Here is a 19,333-nt window from a genome sequence, read left to right as displayed (position 1 = left end):
TAGACAATCCTTTTGTCCCCTGACCTAGAGCAGAGCCTGGAACATAAGTGATGCTCAATAAACATTGAATCAATGAATGATCAAACAAATAAATCTTTAAATCCTAGGATCTCTGGCAAGTAAAATGACCAGAGTTGCAATTCGCTCCAAATTGGGCCGCAGTTTGAAGAACAAGGTAGAGGGCGCCAGGCTGCAGGCGACAGGGTCAGCTGGGAAGTGGCAGCCCCGCCAGAGAAATGATGCTGTTTGAACTCGGAATAATACACTTGACTATGAAGACAGATGGATGCAGAAAACTAATGGAAACATCCAACCACCAGGTCCTTGCTTCTCTCCCTAAACCTCATCAAACTTCAGGTTTCGTTTAAGTAAAAGGAGAGTAAATTACAAATTTGCTGTAAAGATTAAATGACAAAATATACATGCAATAATATACATATTATAGCATGGTCTCTAACACAAAATAGGGACCCGGCTAACAGGAATTCTATTCTTGAGATGCCTTTTCTTTTTCTCCAGCTTCACTCTCATTTCTTCATCTTGAACAGCTCTTGCATCCACAATGGTATGTCTACCATATGAGGAAAGTAGGGAACAGACCCCTTATTTTCTTTCATCTCTGGTAAGACTGGGGTCCACCTTTACCGTGAACTTTAAAATACTATCTATAGCAACAAAAAACTCATTCATCCAAGACGCTGAGCTGATTAAGAAAGCCCAGATATGGTCATGAGAGGGAAATAACTTTTTAAAGAAAATAATTTTTCTTCACTCATACTCCACCTTGTTCCAAAAGAGATTTAAGGTTGCTTCTCCAAATGCACAGGCCACGGAAATATAAACTAAATTAAAAGGAAGAAAAATGAGACAAAAGGAAAATAAGGGGAGGAAGCATTGAGATCCATGAGCAAAGCCAGTAAACTCTCTAGGACTCTTGTCACTAAACTGGAACTGAGTTGTCCAGAGGCCAATATGTCAAGACAGCCACAGTGAGTTAGGGGATTCACCGAGTCTCTGAGGCTAAAGTATACCAGTGGTCAAGAAAAGCCCTTCACACAGAGGCCAGAGAAAGATGCCTCCCCTGAGCCCCCAGCAAGAAGACACTGAATAATATAACAAACACCATCCTTGGCAGCCCTCAGAACAGCCCTGAATAATCACTTCCTATTTGATACATTTTGTAAAGCCAGGATACAAGTTAGCATCATCTATACCTCAAGCGGTTCCCTTGAGGACTGGGAAATTGATGCTTCTATTGCATGCTGCTGGGTTAGTCAAGTGCAAGGGACTGAAAAGCCAGGGGTCTTTAGTCCAGAGGTTTTGAAGGTGTTTCTTGGATCCACTGGGTTCCACAGGGGTGCCTCAGGAGAAGTGTGGGGGTTGGAGGAGTACTGAGGGGCCAAGGGGGCAGGGTCTTGCAGTCCACGTCCCCAGCTTCAAAGAGAGCAAATTCTGGAAACCACAATGGCCTCAGTAGAGTGCAGCAAATCAAGGGATGGACTTCAGAGTTATTTGGAGGTAAGGGAGTCTGGAGGAGGATTCAAACTCAAAGATAATCAATAGCTGTAGGACTTGGGGTAAATTACTTCACTTCTCTGTGCCTCAGTTTCCTCATCTGTCTAAAGGGGGCATTAATAGGACCTACTACATAGGGTCAGTGGGAAAATTAAACTGCTTGACAAAGAGAAAGTCCTATGATACTGTGATTTTTCATAAACATAGCTTGGTCTTCATCCACAGCTCTCAGCTCCCAAAAGCCTTAGAAAAGAGCCACAGGAGCATCTTTTGTTTTGATATTTGGTCTCTTATCTTCAGTTCCTGAAGTGACTTCAGGGCCACAGAGGGGAAAAGGATGTCCTGTAATTCACAACAAACCCCTTTCTACCACATCTGGGTTTGTGTTAATGAACTGGTTTTTGGAAAGCACCTAAGGATGGGGACTAGTTGCCAGGAAAACCAACCATGAAGAGGGGACTGGAGGTTTCAGTCCCTCCCCTGCTTTCTGGGGAGGAGAGAGGCGCTGGAGGTTGAGTCAGTCACTAGCAGCCAATAATGTAATCAATCATGCCTAAGTAATGAAGCCCCCAGAAAAACCCAGAAGGAGAAGCTGTGAAGAGCTTCCAGGATGGAGGAGGAGAACAATTCCTCTGTGCCAGACCCCAGACTCCACGAGGACAGAGCTCTTTTATTCAAGAACTAACCCTGTGTATCTCTCCATCTGACCGTTGATTCCTACTCTTTAACATCCTTTGTAATAAGTTGATGATCAACTGAGTGAACGGGTTTCCTGAGTTCTGGGAGCCATTTCAGCAAGTTAATTGAACCCAACAAGGAGATTGTTGGGAACCTCTGATTTATAGTTCCCCACTGGTCAGAAGCACAGCTGATAACCTGGACCTGTGATTGGCATCTAATGTGGGACAGTCTTTGGGGAACTGAGCCTCTAACTGTGGGATCTAATGTTCTATCCAGGAGTCTCCAAGTCATGTCCAACTCTTTGTGACCCCATGAATTGCAGCACACCAGGCTTCCCTGTCCTTCAATATCTTCTGGAGATATATCCAGGCATATAGTGTCTGAACTGAGTTGAACTGTAAAACACTCATCTGGTATTGGAGCACTGTCTGGCGACATGGGAAAAACTCCTCACAGACGTGTGGGAACTGGGTCCTTTAGCAGCAGGTCTGGCACAGAGTAAGTGCTCAGTAGGGATTTTCCAGCAGAAGTTTGGGTAAGAGAAATACTAAGCCCTGAATTGAGCCAAGCTCCTACATATAAAGAAACAACTGCTGTGAAAATATTCTGTCTACAACGTCTTGAGTAGAGTCTTGGGCAGCTTGATTTTACTGCTTGTACCCTGTCATCGACCGTAAGAACACAGTCCTGACAGCTGCCGCTACTTCAAAACATCAGAAAGACCTATGTCTGATCTTGAACTTGAAATAAATCTGTCACAATGGATCACTGACTCATCAATAATAATTGATACCTTATTGTAATAAACTGAGATGGTTTGGAAATAAATATATATATTCTGTCTATATAAGGGTTGATTTATTGTTTAGTCACTTAGTCGTGTCTGACTCTTTGAGACTCCATAGATTGTGGCACGCCAGGCTTCCCTGTCCTTCACCGTCTCCTGGAGTTTGCACAAACTCGGGTCCATTGAGTCAGTGATGCCATCCAACCATCTCGTCCTCTCTTGTCACCTTCTCCTCCTGCCTTCTATCTGTCCCAGCATCAGGGTCTTTCCCAGTGAGTCGACTTTTCACATCCTGTGGCCAAAGTATTGAGCTTCAGCTTCAGCATCAGCCCTTCCAATGAATATTCAGGGTTGATTTCCTTTAGGATTGACAGGTTTGATCTCCTTTGCAGTTCAAGGGACTCTCAAGAGTCTTCTCCAACACCACAGTTTGAAAGCATCAATTCTTCAGTGCTCAGCCTTCTTAATGGTTCAGCTCTCACATCCATACATGACTACTGGAGAAGCCATAGCTTTGACTATACTATACACAGGGGTTATCCAAAAGATACGGTCCAGAAGTTGAAGTGACTTGCCCCAAATTGCATTTCTAGTGTCAAAACAGGCGATGAAGGCAGCACTTCTGACTTCTTGCCCAGTGACCCATCACTGGGCCAGGAAGCTGGCTTCCAGTTCTCACGGTTGTGCTCCGGCTAACCCTCACTGCCTCACTGCATCCATGCTGTGAAATCCTGCATACGGAAGAGCCAGCAGATTTCACCTCATGTGTGAGCTCCAATTACATGGCTTCCTTGAGAAAAATTTTAGTTCGCTCTTAGGATTAGCAACATAGAATTTCAGAATCAGTCACATCCATCGCTGGAAAGAGCAGGGAGATACCTGTAGATGCCATGGTATGTAATAATTTCATGAGGATGGAAATCATGTGTAAGCACTTTGGACTCTAAAGCACAATTCCCTATGCTGAACACACAGTAGGCCATTTGTCAGTGTTTACTGAGGGACTGATTGAGTGTGCACACAAAATACTTAATGAGCATAAAAGAACAATGGCGATTGATTCCACTGACCTTTTAGAGAACACAAGGTAGGCGATTTACTTGAGGCTAAGAATCATGAGCAGTGAATTACTTACTTTCTCCAGATCCTCCCAACATATCACAGTGCCTAGTTGGTTTTTTAGAAGGTCCATTGGCTAAACAATGGGGAGGAACATTGCACTGATTTCTATTAGGAAGATGTCCATCTGTGAAAGCCTTTAAATCAATTCATGACTCTTGCACAATGGCTGTCTTCAATATGGATTGCCTCTGAAACCGAAATTGCTTACTTTCGAATAATTTTGATGCTGCAAACTGTTAATGGGTTCTCCCTTTACTCAGACGAAGCATTGTGAGCTATAAGCCATAGGAAAATGAATCTGTTGCTGGCTCCCAGCAGAGATATATATGCCAGTTAATCTTCACAAATTTAAGAATGCAGACTGATACTAATATAAGAGCCAGAAAATTGTTAATAGCATTTAAGCCTGGGTCAGAGGTGGTAAGTGAGAAGGTTACTTGGAGATGGTTCTTTTGAGCTAGGGACATTTCAATTTTTTTTTATGAAGGGTAGGCCATTCCAGGTGGAAAGAAAGGCTTTTAGCAAGGGCATACAGGGAGGGAGTTACAAAGCACACCTCAGACAGTCACTGTGATATATAGAAAATTATAAACCTGTATATATAATGGACAAAGTCACCTGAAGAGGCTAATGTGATTATTTTGCCACCCTCCAAAACTGCTAAGTTTCCAAAATTCAAATTATTATATACTTGGTTCAAAACTCATCTTCAAAAGAAACTTCTAGTTACCAAAGGGGAAAGGTACAGGAGAGGGACAAATTAGGAGGTTAGGGTTAACATTTACACAATACTATAAATAAAAGAGGTAGTCACAAAGGACTTACTGTCTAGCACAGGGAACTCTACTCAATATTCTGTACTAACCCATATCAGAAATAAACCTGAAAAAGAATGGATATATACATATAACTGAATCACTTTGCTGTACACCTGAAACTGACACACTTTGAATAAACTGTACCCTAACATAAGATTTAAAAAAGCTTACAAATACCAAAAACTTCTTTTCAAAAACTCATTTTTGAAAAGTGCAAAGTAAAACCAGATTAAAATAAATGACTTATTTATATTAAAAATACATTGAGTATCTTTTCAGAGTTGAGTAAGACAGGCCCTGCCTGTCAAAGGCTCCCAGTCTGATGTAGGAAAGGATGCTGTGAACTGACCCATGTATGACAGCGTGGGGTGCACAAAGAAAAGGCACTACCATAAAGAGGCTGGGAACCCAGGGCGAGGGTGTCCAATCTGACCATGAAATAAGGGTCGGGGTGGGAATGAAACGGCTTTCTGGAAGAGCCAATACCTAAATTAACACCTAGATGAAGTCACCTCGCTCAGTGATTCTGTTCAGCTTGCCTTCTCTGCTCCTGGAAATATTTCCTGTCTAGGTTTGACAGGATACAACATCTTCATCTGGCTTTCCCCCCTACTTCTCTGATGGGGCCTTCTCTGCCTCGTTTTCTGATTTCTCAAAGTGTTGGAGCATCTCAGATCCCAGTCCTTGGATCTCTTTTCCTCCATATTAACAGCCATGCCAGGTGATCTCATGGCTTTAAACAGTATCCAAAGACTGATGATTTTCAAATTTCCATCTTTGCCTCTGAACTCCACACCGGCATATCCCACTGCCCACCTGACATCTCCACTTGAATACTAAAAGGATCTCAAACGTAAAATGTCCCAAACCAATTTATGGGGGCTCTTCCACTCCTCTCCAGCCTTCTCATCCCATCCCACTGCAGCTCACAACAGGACAAGTCCATCCACTCTAGGCTCATTAAAAGCATTGGCTCCTCTCTTCTGCTCATAATTTCTGACCAATCCACCAGGAAATCCTCTCCACTATGAAATGGCACCCCACTCCAGTACTCTTGCCTGGAAAATCCCATGGACGGAGGAGCCTGGTAGGCTGCAGTCCATGGGGTCGCTAAGAGTCGGATATGACTAAGCGACTTCACTTTCACTTTTCACTTTCATGCATTGGAGAAGGAAATGGCAACCCACTCCAGTGTTCTTGCCTGGAGAATCCCAGGGACGGGGGAGCCTGGTGGGCTGCCGTCTATGGGGTCGCACAGAGTTGGACATGACTGAAGTGACTTAGCAGCAGCAGCAGCATGCCTTCATTTTACCCAGAATTTAACCCCTTATCACCACCTCCACTCCAGCACCATCATTTCTCATCTGAATTATTGTTCTACGTCCTAACAGATCCCTATGCTTCTACCTTTAACAACCTGTACTTTTCAGCACAGCAGCCAAAATGATCCTGTTCATTGTAAATCAGATCATTCAGACTGAAGGCAAACAACCCAACAGCCTCCCGTTTCGCTTGGAGAATGGGCCTAATTCCTTACAATGACCTACTAAGGCCTTACATGCTCTGTTCCACCTGCATTATCTCCCTGAACACCTCATCTCCCATTACTGTCCCTGAACTTTATTTATTCACTGGAATTCAGCCACACCATCTCCTTGCAGGGCCTCAAACACGCCAGCTACATTCCTGCCTCAGGACCTTTGCACTTGCGACTCCTCAACCTGAGAGGCCCTTTTAACAAGTATCCACATGGCTCCCACCCTCACTTCATGCAGCCCTTCTACCCAGAAGTGCATTCTGTAAGCCATTTCCTGGCCACCCTACCTAAAATTTCAAGCCCTACCCTCGAAACTTTTTTTTTTTCTCACCTTTGTTTTTCCTCTCAGAATTTATCTTATCTTACATGTTTTACTTAATTTATATATTTTTCATCTCCCCCATTAGAATGTAAGCTCCATGTAGGCATTTTTGTCTCTTCTTTATTATACTATTGTGTCCCAACACCTAGAATACTGGCTGACACAACGAAGGCCCTCAATGAATATTTGCCAAGTGAACAAAGGAAAGGGAGTTCCGTTTCAGATAGGAGAAAAGCAGAATATCATGATGATAAGAAATAATTCATATTCCTGCAATAAGAATAACATATTTTAAATGTATCATTTAACTTTAGAAGACAAAATCTGAAAGGAAAAAAAATATTTGGAACAGTAAACTACACGATGAACAGCAATGTTTTTTCTGCAGTTTCTAATCATCACTTAAATTTTTTATGAATATTTTTAAAAGCTCTGAGTTTCCAAATGCTTCAAAATATTAGGATGTTATTTTGGAACACTCAGATCATTAAAATGTAGAATATAAAATCACTGTCAAAAAGTTTCAACTTGTCAGCCACCCTACAAATAAGTTAGTTTAATATCTAAAATGCTTTGAAATTCTGTGTTAAGACGTTCGTATTTAAAATGGTAAAAAATCGTTTGGAAACAGTTGTGAAAGCCAACAGTTTTCAAATGATCATGTTTGAAATTTAAAGTTTTTGTTATCTCAATGAGAAGGGGATCAAGCATCTCAAAGTCACTTATGAAGCAACATTTCCAAATTTGGGGTGAAGCAGATTGAAAACTTTCAGGGATACTTTTCATAGCCTTGTCTTTAATAGTAAAAAAAAGGAAAATATGTCTTCCAATAGGAAAACAAATAAATGCATAAGGTACTTAAGATGGAATATTGGAAAATAATATCAAGTGTCCTCAGCAAAGAAAGTATGTTGCTTATAATATGTAAATCATAATTCCATTTAAAAAATTTTTCTAAGACCTTGAATGTACATGTCTGTAAGGCATACCACGCATATGCATGTCTAAATGATTACTGCTCCCAACTGTGAATGGTTCTTCCCACTGGCAAGACAGACAGGAAGGGTTAGAGGAACATGGGGAATTTTACTTTAATTAATCTTCTGTTTTAAGATTCTGTGAAATGTGATGAGTTACCAGCTTTTTTTTTTTTCTTTAAAAATATAAAAATTATGAAAATGGTTTCAAATGTTTTCAGGATCAGAGGGTCTACGATACTGCTATCAATTAAGTCTGTTCTCAGCTTTTGAAGGACTGAAAATATATTAAAATAACCGGAAATGTTATATGATCAACTCTAGAGCAACAGCACAAAGCTCAGGAGATGTACAGACAAAAGAACATTTCAGTTTGTTAGGAAACCCTCCCAGAAGATAACTAGGCCAGTGCTTGAGTGACATATAGAGCTGGGTCAAGATATTTTGGGCAGATTACAGGAGCCAAGGCAGGTGAAGGGCACATTATGGGGAGAGGTGGCCACTTAGCTTGACTAGGGGACAGGCTCAAGACTCCACCATGGTTACTGCTCTAAAAGCTGGGTCGGAGTAAAACAAGATGTAAGTAAGTAAACACCACAGCTGGCAGAATTCATTTTGGTTGAATTCCCAAACCTGTGGATTTTCTACTAAACTTCATACCTTTTCTCTGACAAAATTTCCCTGGAGTAGGACTTCCCTGGTGGTCCAGAGGCTAAGATGCTGCACTCCCAATGCAGGGGGCCCAGGTTCAATCCCTGGTCAGGGAACTAGATCCCACTTGCACTCCCAATGCAGGGGGCCCAGGTTCAATCCCTGGTCAGGGAACTAGATCCCACTTGCTGCAACTAAGAGTTCACATACCACAACTATGACTGACCTGGCACAGCCAAATAAATAAATAACTTTTAAAAAATGCCCTGAGTGTGGCATCCTCACACAAAGCCTTCCTTCTAAAGGTGAATGCCTGCTTTATATTTAGTTTATCAAAGGGAGAGAATCCCAAATAATAGCCTTCTTAGCTTCAGCTTTTTTAATTAATTACTTTTAACTGGAAAATAATTACTTTACAATATTGTGGTGTTTTTGTCATACATCAACATGAATCAGCCACAGGTGTACATGTGTCCACCCATCCTGAGCTCCCCTTCCACTTCCCTGCCCACCTTATCCCTTTGGGTTGTCCCAGAGCACCAGCTTTGGGTGCCCTGCTTCATGCCCTAGAACTCGCACTGGTTATCTATTTTACATATGGTAATGTACATGTTTCAATAATATTCTCTCAAATCATCCCACCCTAGCCTTCTCCCACTGGATTAGCTTCAGCTTTTAAACTTTTCCTACTAAAGCAATATCCATGATTGTGTTTGGCCTTACCTGCCAGGGTCCAGCCCCAGCTGATCCAGGGTATTCGAAGGAGAGACGGCATAGGCGATCTATTTATTTAAATATTTATCAAAGATATAAAGAGTAATAGGATGAGGATAGCTCAGTGACGAAATTCAGTGGAGAAAAGCGGCTGAAATAAGGATAGCTCAGTAGGAAAATTCAGTGAAGAAAAGAGGCCAAGTAGCTTGGTTTATGCGGGAGACCAATAAAACTTCAAGACAAGAAGTTTGCATCACTTACGTAGGCCGCAGGCGTCCTTCCGTTCTCCCAAAGGAGAGGAGACACTGAGGCCTCCCCGGTTGGATCTTAGAAGCCCAGGCATAATTAGCAAGCATGGCGGGTTCCACGCTCCAGATGGAGACTCAGCCAGAATTTGAGAGAGAGAGCGACATGGGGAGACCAAGTTTCAGTGAACAAGGCCCGTACTTTATTTTCCAAAGTAGTTTTTATACCTTAAGTTGTGCATAGAGGATAATGGGGGAAGGGGTAGAGTCATGCAAGGACAGCAGTTCCTGATCCTAATCGAAGCCAGACTTTCAAACTTATCATATGCAAAAGTTCAGATGATTTACATCATCTTCTGGCCAGGAGGCCTGTTAACATTTTAAGAAACTTATTTTTCTCTAAAGGTAATTATTCCAAAGTCAGGAGCCACCCTCCAAAAGCATTAGATAAAGTTGCATTCCTATAGGGCAAAAGTGTGGTGGGCTCAATCAAGAAAAGAATTAACTCAAGGGTCCAAGGTTGCAAACATTAAAGCTACTACTTACACCAATTATATTAATCAATACACTGCCAGGGACACAGAAGGTAAGGGATATGGAGACTTAGCAGCAAACATTGGCCCAACAAGTGAAAAACCCTTCACCAATACAATTTCTAATCAATCTTTTAACTACTCAAAAGAATCTGTGTTTAGACAGTTTAGAACATCTCCTGCCTCTCACAGTTGGGAGGCTCTGAACAATCACGTGTGGCCGGAAAAACCTATTCAGGCAGGCTAGAGGATTTCCAAAGGAGTTTGTAGGTTGAAACACTGTCACACCCAGGAATTATTAACTGGAGCTGTAAGCTAACTCTTTTTTCAGAGAGAGGTAGTGGGGGACAGCCTTCGCCCCCGTTAAAGTCAGAGGTGTAGGTGAGAGCACAAAGCAGAAAGTAGGCAGACTCTGGTTTTGGGGGTAGATGCTCGAGAATTTCCAGGGGGACTCCTGAGGCTCGATCCCGCCTTTGCGTATGCCGAGCCTCCTTCCTCATGACCTTTGCCATGGGCGGAGTTCCTCACGCTGGCTCCCGGAAGTGATAGAATTCTAGTTGAGCTATTCCAGATCCTGAAAGATGATGCTGTGGAAAGTGCTGCACTCAATATGCAATATGCAATCAATATGCAATATGCCGGCTCCCGGCACTTACCAGTGACCTACAAGAATAGATGAGTTGGAGTATTTCTGCCTCCACTTTACAGTGAAGGTCATGGGGACACATACACTCTGCCAAATGGTAACTTGGCTGGAACTCAAGTTCACATGGCTGGTGCCTCCAGTCTAGAGAGCCTCTCATTAGATCATGCCGTAAAATGACAATAGTCTTTAAAAACAGAAGTAAATATCTGATGGCACATGCCATCATTCTCAATTCTCCCCTCTTAGCACTGACTTCACAGCAGCACCTCAGAGAATATACTGGGGAAAAGATATTCATTTCTCCATGAAATTTCTTTCAGTACTCCTTTTATCCTCACTGTTGAATAAGGTAACACTTGACTGGTTAATCCCCAAAGAAGTCAAAATCCATAGGTATAAATCAGTGATTCAAAAAGACAAAAGGAGAGAAGCTGGTGCTTTGCAAGCGTAAGAAAGAGGGAAGTCACTTTGATTAATCAGGAGTTAATTTACCTTCAAGAAGAAAAGAGGGCTACATGACAGGTCACCAGCAACTGACCTGTTGGTCTTTGCTTTGTAAATTTACTTTTGTGATTATTCACATTCATTCTGAGAAAAAAAAAATGCAGTGTCTTAAACTACTTTTGTCTTTATATGACTTAATGTCTCTGAACCTCTATCTCCTTATCTAAAAATGAAGACAACAATCATAATATTGAGTGATAATAATAAAAATCATCTGAAAGGCTGGCCACAGTTCTGCTACCATCCAAGCTGGAATAACAGGAAGTAGATTTATCCTCTCACCTGAAACAGTGGCTTTCAAAACACTCAACAACAAGTAATAAAGGACACTGATACCCAAGAATGAAAAATAAACAAGATAAGTCCTAGAATTGTCCTAAATTACTGCCTTGAGAGAGTTTTCTCTCTAAAAAAATATTTAAAGAAAAAGGATCAAACTCTTTCTAAGTAATGCAGCTGCATAACAAAATGAAGCTTTAAAAATGTTTATAAGGATACAAAAAATATCCAGCAAAAAGTGACATAAAATTCATAATGTCTGGCATCCAATGAAACATCACCAAGTATTCAAAAAGCATAAAAGTGTAACCTATAATAAGGAGAAAAATCAATTGCTCGAAACCAACCCAAACATGGAACAGAAGTCAGAATTAGCAGATAAGAACATTAAAACAGTTACTATAATTCTATTCTATAAAGCTCAAAAATTTAAGTTGAAAGCTATTTTTTAAAAGATCAAAATAGAATATCTGAGGTCAAAACTAAAACATTTTAGATATAAAGTATACAGCCCCCTCAACTTCGAGATGATCATCAGGACAGCCTTTTCCTGGAGACTTCAGAACCCTAGCCCTCACCCAAGCACTCAGACACCTACTGCTATTCGCCAACATCTGATATCTACGATTGCACATGATCACCACCAAGAACTCCATTAGATAGGTATGATTACCTCCTGTATACACTAAAGAGTCTTTTGAGATCTTAGAGTCACACAGTAAGTGGTGGTGCCAAGGCTCAAGGCTAGAGCCAGGCTCTCTCCTGCTACACCATGGTGGGTTGGCAGGGGTAGCGTGGCAAAGGGAAAAAGACTGGTTCCTGAAGAGCAGGAGACCCAAAAACTAGTCCAGGTCAGCTTTCCTCTCACAGAGAACTTGCCAAGTCCTACCACTCTCCAAACTCTGAGTCACTAGCCATCTGTAAGGAGGGGCTTTAAGCTGCTAAGTCACTTCAGTCATGTCCAACTCTGTGCGACCCCATAGACGGCAGCCCACCAGGCTCCCCCGTCCCTGGGATTCTCCAGGCAAGAACACTGGAGTGGGTTGCCATTTCCTTCTCCAATGCGTGAAAGTGAAAATTGAAAGTGAAGTTGCTCAGTCGCGTCCAACCCTCAGTGACTCCATGGACTGCAGCCTTCCAGGCTCCTCCATCCATGGGATTTTCCAGGCAAGAGTACTGGAGTGGGGTGCCGTTGCCTTCTCGGGGGCTTTAAGCTGGACAATATTAATAACAATACTACTGGCAGCCTCCTTTTCCCAAGTCCTCATGCAATATGGGGTACTGTGCTGGGAGGACTGAACTGGCTGGAACAGGGACCCTGGATTCAAACCCTGGTTCCACTACTTATTCCTGAGTGACCTTGGGCAAGTGCCTTAAGTTTTCTGTTTGCTCACCTGTAAAATGGATGTTAAAAATAATGCTTCCTTCAGAGTTGCCCTCGGGATTTCATTAGTATAGACAAAGGCTCTTAGAACTGCATTTGCATTTAATGTGGCTGTTGCCATGCTGCAATCTTTGCCTTAGTTATCTCACTTGATACTCTCAGCAACCCTCTGAAGTAGAGACTATAGTCTCCATATAGACAAGGAAACTCAGACTCAGTAAGTCTACTTAACTTGTCCAAAGCCACAGTCAGTTAAGGTTAAGATGGGAATTTGAACCCAAGTTTACCTGACTCTAATATCCAGCTTCTCAACCCCTGCTACACATCATCCCACTACATCAGGGATTCTCAATCTTGTCACCAGGACTTTTGGAGCCAGGTAATTCCCGCCGTCCTTTTATATAGTTCATGAGGTTCTCACGACAAGAGTCCTGCCATGCCCAGTCCAAGACTGGGCGACTGAACAACAATTCTTGTTGTGGGAGGCTGTTCTGTGCACTGTAGAACATTTAGCAACCCCTTGGCCTCTACTCACTAGGCACCATTTCCCTCTAGTTATGACAGCTAACCTCAGGTATTGACTAATGTCCCCAGGGTGGGGTGAAACTGCCCCGAGCAGAGATGCAAGATGCTCCCTGAGGTCAATTTCACTCTAACATTTCTACTTCTGTTAGAACTGGACCAATGACAGGAGAGCAGAGAAAATTTTTATTTTACTTTATTTTTTATTTTATCATCAAAAATAAACAAAACTGAGTGGAAACCTCCTTCTCAGGACATGCCTACCTCATCCTTATATGGTGGCAGCTATAAGGCACCTTTGTGCTAATTAAAGAAAGGTGTACTCACTCAATAGACAAATAACTCCATTGCACATTCTTCACCTTTTATCATCTTTGAAGTTGGCATGTGTCTTATCATCAGTGGTCTATCAAGATGTGACTGGTGGCATCTCATCTTTCTTAAGTGTACAAAAGATAATGGTACATCTTAAAATCAACAACATCCTAAATGTAATGATACATCATTTGCAAAAACACCACACACATAATAATCGGGAGAACACAGATTAGAAAAAGTCACCACCTCTGAGCGGAGTTGGCCCAAACGCCATGGCTTGGCTAAGTGAATGGTGCACTGGCATGAATAAAAAGGTGTCCCTTCATCCAGGCAGGCACAGGGCTTGGAGGAGAGGGCACAGATTGCATTTCAGCCCCAGGGGCATTTGTGTCACATCCAACCTCACAGCAATACATGGTGAGCATGCTGTCCCTCATGATTCACTGACTACTTCTGCACAACTCCAGGAGCTATGAATGAATATATCATCGAAGACCACTGGATGCTATACACGGCTTCTCAAATCCAGAAATAATTTCGAGTTGCAATTTCTTGAAATGGTTTTTCACTTTTTTCCAAACCCCAACAAAGCAGGTTGTTTTACAGACTGAGAATGGCAACCAATTACCTGCAACTCAAAAGCAAATGACCAAACACCCACAATATGATATTCTTTATGTTAAAAAAAAAAAAGGGAAATGCTCCCTCAACAGGAGACAAATGTAGCAAAAAGTCTATTAATATTGTTTCCCAAAGAAGAATGAGTTAGTATAAAACTGAGGACAACAGCCATACATCTTTCTCTGTCTTCATAACATACAACCACCTTTCAAATCGATGTGATTACTTGTGAGGTCAAAGTTCCTCTATTTTTTTTTCTTCTTGGAAGCTGTGTGTGCCTTAATGTGCTTTAAATGTGCAATAAAAATATAATGAAAAACATACATTTATTCAATGTGGCTGCTACAATATATGCTATAAAGCCCAAATCCTACAAAGTTGAATTTTATGGCATTTCTTAAACCTGCTCCTGCAACTTGGAGCTGCCCTACTATACTGGTCAGAATTGAGTGTTTCTCTCTCCCACCTGCAGCTTCCAAGAAAGTGACTGAGCTAGAACTTGGAGTTTCCATTCCTGCTTCTTTTATTCTTTTTTCCCTTCCAGCATCACCCTCACATTGTTCCCTAACTGTCCTCATCTTCCCAGTGTCTCCCACCATATTTCATTATGAAGACATGCATGCTAGCAATGGCTCATCAGAAAACCCAAAACAGACCACCTCTGGCCAAAACCACCATTTTTTCCATTCATTTTTCTTGGCTATACCGTGTGGCATGGGAGATCTTAGTTCTCCAAAAAGGAATCGAATCTGTGACCCCTTTGTTGGAAGTGGGCAGAGTACTAACCACTTGACTACCAGGGAAGTCCCCCAAATCACCTTTTATACTGTGTTAAACAGTGTAGTTAAATCAGGGTTCATGAAACTATAGCCCTCCTCTATTTTTACAAATAAAGTTTTATTGGCACACAGCCTTGCTCTGTGTTTAGGTATTATTGAAACCTAATGCTCTCTATACCTAGCACACTCTCATGCTACAAATGCAGAGTGTAGGAGTCAAAACAGAGACTGTACAGACCAAAAAGCCAAAAACATTTACTATCTAGCCCTTTACAGGAAAAATTTGCCAACACCTGGATCAAAGCCAGGTCTCCAGAGCTAAAAGGTCCAGGTTCATATTCCAGCTCTCTGCTTTACAGCTCTGAGTGCCTGGGTAACCTAATTACCCTATCTGTACTGCAATTTCCTCTGAGTCAGATGGGGATAATAAAAAGAGCCGACATCATGGGATTTTGAAAATGCACAGCACTTACTACAGTTTCTGCATGCACTGAGGCAAGAACTCAAGAGTTGGGTTTTGTTATCTTGCCAACCTGCATCCTCTGCTCTCTAGCATTTCCCTGCTTTAGCTCCCCAAATGACAGAAAAGTCAGTCTACTGCTCCAGTTCTTCCCTTCCTAACCTTTGTCTTCTCAACCCACTGCTTCATCCCATACCTTCAGCAACCCCACGGGACCTCTTAGATCTGTGTGCAAGCCCCTACACATACCCAAATCCTCCCACTTCCAGAATCTCTATTTCTTCCTACTTTTCAGTGGCTTCTCATACTGCAGACCACATTCCTCTTGGGATGGCCTTCCTCACTGGGAATATCCATCAAAGGTCATGGTATGACTGTTGCAGTTGCTCTAGGTTCTCATGCTCTAGAGAAACACAGTTCTTCTCCCTGAACTTAACCCCTCATGAAGCCGTTATTAGCACATTGTTACAGCGACCAGATCCTACCCACACAGAGCGAGCCTTGCAGGTCCTCAGTCTTCACTCCAGCATCTGCCTAATGACATGATGATCTATTATCAGGACCCACTGAGGACTAAAGACAACCTTGCTTCCTTGAAAACAATCACCATAGTTTGGGTTCCCCCAAAAAGCAGCCACCGAGACAAGACTGGAAAAATGTAACTATTTTATTTGGGAAGTAATCTTGGGAAAGATTGGAAGAGGAGAGGGAAGTAAAGCAGAAAAGGGAGAAAAGAAGCAAGAGAAGGTGTGTAATCAGGAAACTTATGATGGTGGCAACAGAGGCTAAATTCTGATAGGGATCTATCAGAGATAGAGCTCAGGACAGGTGTCTCCAAGTCATCCCTTGAGGATAAGGAAGCACCCTTTGAGGCTCTATCCCTCACTTCTGATCAGTCACTGGTTGAGGGATGCTTCCTAAGGTGGTAATTATCTGGTCCTCTTAGCCTGCAAGGCATGCATGGATGTCAAGTGGAAGTGAGACCAGAGTGCACTGAAATGGTGAAGAGGCAAGGGGATGGGGCGCCTCTAGCATCAGAAGCAACTGCGTCTAATTACTGCGTCAAATGAACTGCCCCCAACAGGAAGGAGAGGATGGATTTAGGGTGAGGGGAGACTTCAGTTTTACCTAGGAACTAAAATATGCTTGTTAAATAAAGTTGCCACGTGGCCATGAGAAAACAATCACCTTAACCAAAGGCAACTGGAAGTATTAGGATTTGGAAAAAAGAATACTTATTCTTCTGATAGGATTGCTCGGGATGTTTGAAATAAGAGCAGCTCTCTACTGTCAAGTTATTATTAATGTTACTAGACTGTCATTCAAGCTCTGTTTTCATTTCATTTGTCCTAGAATAAAATGTCCCCTTCCTCTGCACTTAAGATGTATCATTTTGTCTCACTAGTACTACAGAGCACAGGAGTACTTCCTTATGACATATCAAGAAGTTTTTTATACTTTTATTTTCCTTTACATAAACACAGCTGACACTGGAGTTTTAAGTTTGGTCTATATTTGACAATGCAGTAAGTGACAGACAAAGATATTTTTACATTAAGCATCCATTTCCAATGCATTCATTTTTGTGGCCATTTATGTTCAGGCACTCATTTCATCAACTACTAGTTTTTCTAATATTTATTGTATCGCTTGTTAAAGGCAGAAGGAAGGTGTTAAATAATTAATAACCCAAAATCTCTGCCTTCAGAGAGTTTAAAATATTGATATAATCACACTGCAGAGAACCTCTGTCATTCTGGGTCTGCCCAGCATCCTTCCCTCCTTTTGGTGATGGTGCCCTGATCTCAACACACATAGCCCAACTCTTATTTCAATGTTGAGTCCTCTGACCCAGGCTAGTCCATCAGCTCACTGATGACTCTAAGACACAGTGATTGGTCTAGAAGTGACCACATGATCAAGTTATCTTATCAGAGTGAACTCCAGGAAGAGGTGCTTCCTCGTTTTCCTGTTGAATTTGAGCCAAAAACAACTTGGGCTGGAGCTCCTGCAGCCATTTAGCGTCCACGAGAAGAGAAGCAATCAAAGAATGCAGCTAAAACAGAGGAAGTGGAGCTGAAAGCTTAATGAGTGGGGATGAAATTTTGATACCTCTGAACCAAACTTTCACCTCTCTCTGGACATGTTCGTGATATCGCCTAACAAGGTCCCTTTTACGGTTAGGCCAGTTCACAGTAGATTTTCCAATAAATAGAGGTTTTACCAACCCAAAGTGAAATCAAATGACTTTCTCTGATGAGGAATTTTTCACATGCCCCTCAATTCTACAAGATAACAATGCAATGTGGCCACTGAGAGATTAAATGTTTCCTTCGGATGTCAAGACAGAAATATAGAGCATACAACCACAGAGGTATGATTCTTGATCTTGATGTTCACTGGTCAGAGCCCATCCAGCAAGCTCACAAATTCAAGCTACATTACCAGATAAAAGGAAGACACTCAGAGGAGGAAGAGCAGAATGAGGTACTTTCTGAAAACCACATCATGAGAAAGATTGAAATACTTGAGATATCTATCAGAGAGGGGGGAAAAAAGGCAGAAATCATAATTTCACAGCTATGACTATAAAATTTTATATTTGTATCATTACTTGACTTGTGTGAATGACTGGGACATTACAAGGACTACCAAATCCGTAAGGTCCTCCTGGTAAATGTGCTTCAAGTCAGCCTTTGGCTTTTGACTTTGGCTGAGGGGCTGAAAATCTGACAACACGCTTTGCTGGTCTGTCAAAGTTAGCCTAAAGGTCAAAAACATCGATGCTATTTGAAATTTAATTTATTACAGGCAGTACTGGAGTACGGTCTGTGGTCCACTCATACAGCACTACCTGGTCTCATCTGTCACCAAAGGTAAAGCAGAAGCAGTTCTCACGTTGGAAGAGCCAGACACAACTTAAAAGACACTCTAATGTAATGCAGGTGCCTGATCAATGCGTTCACCACCCTGCCTGCCCAAGCTCTTCAATCTTAGGCAAATAAACAGCATTCGGGAATTTACCTAACAAATACTGAGCACAGTACATTGTATAGGTAAACTGTAGTGGATGGGTATATAATTCAGCAGATACAATTTATGCCCTTAAAGAACTTATCAGTTGGTGTAGGTGATGTTGCGTACCTGTCAGAAGCACAATGGTAGATCAGAGAAGGTATCTAGAAAATAGTAAGGTCCCTAATGACAACATCAACTCCTCTTTTTGCCCCTCTTGACACATGTTACTAACGATCATGACAGTGTTTCCCACTGAACCTCAGAATCCTTCTCAATGCAGCTTTTATTAACCAACCAGATTTCACTTCTGAGATGAAATCTACTCGCCATACCTGAGTTGGAGTTTACAGGGAGAAGAGACGGATGCCTACCACAGAGATCTCTGGTACTGAAAGAATAGTGAGAACGTCTCTACATAGAGATTTGAGTAACATGCTCACCATATACAAGAAAAAAATATGAGCCATGACTAAGGTGAAAGAGAAGTACAGACTGGCTGAAGTCTCAGAGTGGAGATGAAGTTAGAAGGAAGATTGAGACCTCAGATGCTACACTAGCAACTGGAAGTTATCTGGAGGATAAAAAGAACCATCAAAAATACAAGTGATATATTTGATAAATATCACTGGCCAAACTCTAGGAAGAACAAGGACAGGAAGGGTCAAAAAAACAAAGTAAAATACAGAGACATGAGGGAAACAGCCAAAGCATACAGAGGAGAGAGTAAGATGGTCTGACAACAACAGCATTAAAAAAAATAGTATTAGAAGAATTTTCCAAGAGAAGAAATAGGAATAATGGTGTATAATAAGCCTGACAGTGGGAGGATGCAGAAGGAAGAAAAGGAGACTGGGACTCCAGATTTTGAGTTTGAGTGAACTCAGAGGGTACGGCATCATC

General features: G+C 41.9%; 1 long non-coding RNA gene and 1 other non-coding gene across 3 annotated transcripts in view; one reads left to right on the top strand and one right to left on the bottom strand.

The window, feature by feature from the left end:
- The window catches only part of LOC133235178 (uncharacterized), a 614,403-nt gene that overhangs the window by 578,696 nt on the left and 16,374 nt on the right, over positions 1–19,333 (bottom strand). The gene's annotated exons all lie outside the window — the stretch shown is intronic.
- On the top strand, positions 8,454–8,526 carry TRNAG-CCC (transfer RNA glycine (anticodon CCC)). The gene has a single exon. It is a non-coding gene; the product is annotated as a tRNA-Gly (tRNA).

Source organism: Bos javanicus, chromosome 22 (assembly GCF_032452875.1).
Source record: "Bos javanicus breed banteng chromosome 22, ARS-OSU_banteng_1.0, whole genome shotgun sequence".
NCBI lineage: Eukaryota > Metazoa > Chordata > Mammalia > Artiodactyla > Bovidae > Bos > Bos javanicus.
The sequence above is the reverse complement of the archived record's forward strand: the minus strand, read 5'-3'. Positions and strand labels throughout refer to the sequence as shown.